Genomic DNA, 5,398 nt, shown 5'->3' on the forward strand with positions numbered 1-5,398 from the left:
TTTTGCACCTTATCTCTTTGTGTTTATCCTTTAATTACTTACCGTTCAATTAAGTTGAAGTTCATTATAGTCCAAACTCCATATGATATATCATTTAATAACCTTACCTTTTAAACACGTCTTTAATTATAGCCTATTTGTTGATATTAGGATATAACCACGGATAAGTCTTTCCGTCATGATCGATTGGAACGTATATATTTGACTACTCTGGTTCCTAAAGATTTTTCAAATAGTTATAATTTTAAGTCTTTCCATAAAAGCACGGTCATGAGATATCGAACTTCACCTCTCATACCTCTTCTTCAGCTTATAAAAATAATAGTAATAATAATAACAATAATAGAGGTATTAGTTTATGGAAAATTTGAAACCAAAACTGATGATAGTAATAAACTTAACATTTCTTTGATCTAAAAGATTACCTGGCATTTGCCCAAGACTGATGCTACAATCATATAAAGATGATTTCTTTTAATTAAAAAATGAACCACGTCTGGGTAAATGAAGTCGAATGGAGACGGTGACAAAAAATGTATCACTTGACACATCTCACCGTATAGGAATTATCTGTTGCTAATTAGCTGAAACAATAAAATATAAATAATAGACGTTAATGGTGAACTGGGCTTGTGTTTAACACAATTCCCTTAAACAGATTCGCAGTCTGTTCTCAGGGTACGCCGGTTCGAAAACAGCCGCAACGTGCTGCCGGACTTGATGACTTGCCTAAAACGAAATCAATATAATGTTAAAGAGAAGAATGAAGAATGTTGTGTCTGTTTGGTGTGTCTAAAACTGCTGCATATGGCCTAGTTTTATAGTGATAAAACAATAACAGTATTCAACTTAATAATGACCATTAAAGCGCAATAATTTTGAATAATGGTCATTAGTGCATTATATGTAACTAGATTATAATTATAATTATAATAATAATAATAATCAATAACAGAATAATGTTTATTAATGGCCATTGACCAGAAGTTACGAATTCAAATTCTCAAAAACAAATGCAAAAAATTGCCTCACGCGGTACGTGTCCGCGGGACGTGCGGGCACGCACGAGTTCGATAGATTTTAGTCCAGAAACTCAAATTTGCACCCCCCCTCCCCTGCGTGCTGGTAGGAGTTGTAGTAAAACACATCACAAAGCTTCAAATGAGTAGTGGATATTGCACCTTATAGATCACTCCTCATTTTGTTCCACATCCGATGTGTTCAATTTTTGAGGCATTCATTCACACACACTTATACCCAGTCTTCCAGCATTCCCCCACATGATTGAAGGTCGAAACAACATTATTTAGATTAGATATTAGCAGTTGAATCTTGCATACAATAGGTAGATGTTACTCTTTGAACCTTTGCTTATGAAGCGCACTTAGCCCACTGACTCTGAGTAGATAGCGATGTCTTTGAACTCATCTGTTGTTTGTGTAGATGACAATACACTTCACACAAGACTCTCCCTGACAAAGTCAAGTCCTCATAGTTATGTTCGTTATGGTCATGAACATGAGCTTGGTTCTGCGAGAGCCATTAAGTATTGTGCCCCAACAATACCCTTCGAAGCGCCTCCACTTCTCTCTCACATAGGTGATTCACCATGTGTGGTTACCTTAGTCGAATCATTAAAAAGCCATAGGCTTGGCCTCACACTTGTCACTTTTAGGAATGGATTAGGAAGTTTACCAACCATGTAGTAGACTACCTTTTAAATACGTAAGGTTATCCCCTCCCCCCTCCCCCCAAAGTGCCCTCATTAATTCATATAATTAGGTTTTCCTATTGAACTCAATTCTTGGGATCTCCAGTCTGTTGAGTTAGGTTTCCTTCGTATGAACATTTAATTTTTCAAGGGCTTTAGTCCCATTCCCAAGGACGAATTCTGAACTAACTCTCTACTAAGGGCTTTTGTTAACGGATCCGCAATATTATCCTTTGATTTCACGTAGTCAACAGTGATAATTCCTGTAGAGATTAGTTTTCGTACCGTATTATGTCTACGTCTAATATGTCTGTTCTTACCATTATACATTGTGCTATGAACTCTGCCAATTGCCGATTGGCTATCATAATGTATACAAATGGCCGATGTCGGCTTAGGCCATCTTGGTATATCCTCAACAAATTGACGTAACCATTCTTCCTCCTCGCCCGCTTTATCTAGGGTGATGAATTCTGATTCCATCATGGATCTAACTATAACCCTTTTGCTTAGACGATTTCCATGATACAGCAGCACCTCCAAGTGTGAATACATACCCACTTGTTGTTCTGGAATCATTCGTGTCAGATATCCAATTTGCATCACAGTGTCTTTCGATAACTGCCGGATATGTGTTATAATGCAACCCGTATTCCCGAGTGTATCTTAGGTACCAAAGCAACCAAATCACACAGTTCCAATGAATTGAACTTGGGTTGCTCGTGTATCTACTTAGCTTGCTCACAGCATATGCTAAGTCTGGTCTAGTACAACTCATAAAATACATCAAGCTGCCGATAATTCTTGAGTGTTCCAATTGGTTAGCGGGTTCACCTCTATTCTTAGCTAGATGTTGACTTGTGTCAATGGGAGTTCTAGCTACATTAGAGTCATTAGCATTAAACTTCTCAAGAATTTTGTTCACGTAATGAGCTTGACTTAAAACAAGTCCACTTTGGGTTCGTGTGATTTTAACTCTCAAAATAACATCCGCAAAACCCATGTCTTTCATGTCAAATCTTGCCTTTAGCATGTTCTTTGTGGACGTTATGATTTTGTCATCATTTCCAGCAATAAGCATATCATCTACGTATAGACACGGAATGACATATCCATCAGATGTGTCCTTCACATATACACATTTGTCACATTCATTGATTTTGATCCCGGCATCAAGCATGACATGATCAAACTTTTGATGCCATTGCTTTGGAGCTTGTTTCAATCCATACAAGGATTTTACAAGTTTGCAAACTTTCTTTTCTTGCCCAATGGCTATGAAACCTTAAGGTTGTTCCATATAAATCTCTTCCTCCAGATTTCCATTCAAGAAAGCTATTTTCACATCCATTTGGTGAACTTCCAGATTTCTAATGGCGGCAATGGCAAGCACCAACCTGATGGAGGTTATTCGCGTAACTGGCGAATATGTATCAAAGTAATCTAAACCTTCTCGTTGTTTATATCCTTTGTTCACCAACCTTGCCTCGTACTTATCAATGGCGCCATCTGGTTTCATCTTCTTCTTGAAGATCCATCGATATCCTAGTGGTTTACATCCTTGAGGAAGATCCACTAGTTCCCAAGTATGATTTTGTAAGATAGAATCTATCTCACATTTGATGGCATCCCTCCACTGAGGTCCTTCTAAAGAACTCACCACTTGTTGGTACGTTTGAGGTTCCTCTTCTACCATGTAGGTAAGGAAGTTAGTGCCGAATGATTTTTTGGTCCTTTGCCATTTACTCTTTCTAATTTCAACTTCCTCCATCTCAGATTGTTCTTGAGGTTCATCTCTTGCACCCTCGTTTTCTAGAACAATTTCCTCAACCGGTCTAAAAAACTCAGTTTTCCTTTACCCAACATGGGAACATATGTTCAAACCATGATGCATCCTTTGATTCTAGTATGGTGCCTTTGTTTATTCCAGGGTTCTTGGAATCATTCACAAGAAAACGAAATGCACCACCAAGACGAGTGTATCCTATAAATGTACAATCCACTGTTTTGGGTCCTATTAGTAGCCGTTTCGGTGGTGTCACTACTACCTTGGCTAGGCACCCCCATACTCGCAAGTATTTATATGATGGTTTATTTCCCGTCCATAATTCGTATGTAGTTACATCTTTCTTCTTATTGGGTATCATGTTTAAGACATAATTCGCTGATAAGATTGCTTCCCCCCACATGTCTTGGCTTACACCAGAACTTATCATCATGGCATTCATCATTTCTTTCAAAATGCAGTTCTTCTGTTTCGCTATGCCATTTTATTGAGGGGAGTAAGGAGGCATGAGTTCATGTATGATTCCATCTCTTTCACACAAATCAACAAAAGGTGAAACATATTCACCTCCTCGGTCACTCCTTACTCTTTTGATTTTCCGATTTAGTTGATTCTCAGCTTCGGTTTTGCACAAGATAAACTTATCAATAGCCTCATCCTTACTCTTAAGTAAGTACACATAGAAATACCTTGTATTAGTGCATTCATGAGCAAAATGGCCCGGCTCATGATAGTTGTAACACCTCAAAGAACTCTTGTTAAATCCCACCTTCTGATTTGCAGGCGCGTTCCAATAGTTCATAAAACCTGCCATCAAAGCAATGTTCTCTTGAGTCTCCTTAGAAATAATAGGAATCTGAATGGGAAACTGGCTGGAGGTAGCACTGGGAGCTTGTGGCTTGGTTGCAGGAGCCGATTATGGGAAGAAAACAGGAGCAGCCGGTGCGGGTTGTGGAGTAATTTGTCCTTGAGCTGACTTGAACATAGAGAAGGTCTGCTGAGACTGTTGAGGTTAAGCTTGTTGACCTTGAGAAGACTTAAACATTGAAAAGCTGTCTTGTGAAACGAAAGCATTGTTGGAGGCAATGTTATATCCAGCAGCATTGTAAGTGTTTGCATGATTGATTCCACGCTGTTTGTCTTCCATATCACAAGCCTTAATAATTGCCATTACTTCAGAAAGTGTCAGTCTGGTCAAATCCTTAGTCTTCTTAATAACATCCACATTCAGATCCTAGTTTTGCGGCAGTGAGTTGACCAGCTTGTTGTTGATCTCAGCAAATGTGAGGTTTATATTGGCTGATCTCATCTCTGTGACTAATGAGATAAACTTGTGTAGCTGTTTCTCTAAAGACTCTCCCAAGACATAATTGAACATGTTAACTGTTGTCTTAGAATATCCTGCCTGCTTCTCCTCATATTTTGATTCCCTCATACACTTCAATGAGGGCCTCCCAAAGCGCTTTTGCAGATTGTAGCTCCCTAAACCCCAAGGCAATTTCGGGTGAAAGTGCCATGGTCAATGTAGCTAGAGCCTTCTCATCCTCTTCAACCTTATCAAAATCTGCATCCGAATACAACTCAACAGGCTTTGTCTCCACTTCGTCAGAACCCTCTCTTTGATAAGTAATGACCTGAGGACCTCTGATAATGCTCCTCCAGATCTTTGCATCCTTCGATTTTACATACTTCTCAAACCTAAGCTACCATTCAGCAAATCCCTCAGAAGTCAGTAACGGGGTACACGAGTAGTAGTCCCTATGATTGAATCCAGCTTTTGGTGCAAAGTAGCATTGAAAGATGTACTAGCTGATGGGTCCATCTTAAGCTTGACTGAAAACTAAGAACTCTGATGATAAAAACCGAAAATAGTGAAAGTTTCCCGAGAACCCTAAAAGTTT

Source organism: Bidens hawaiensis, unplaced genomic scaffold (genome assembly GCF_021521415.1).
Source record: "Bidens hawaiensis isolate Kalapana, Puna unplaced genomic scaffold, B.hawaiensis_p1.1 tig00035837_1, whole genome shotgun sequence".
NCBI classification, from domain to species: Eukaryota; Viridiplantae; Streptophyta; class Magnoliopsida; order Asterales; family Asteraceae; genus Bidens; species Bidens hawaiensis.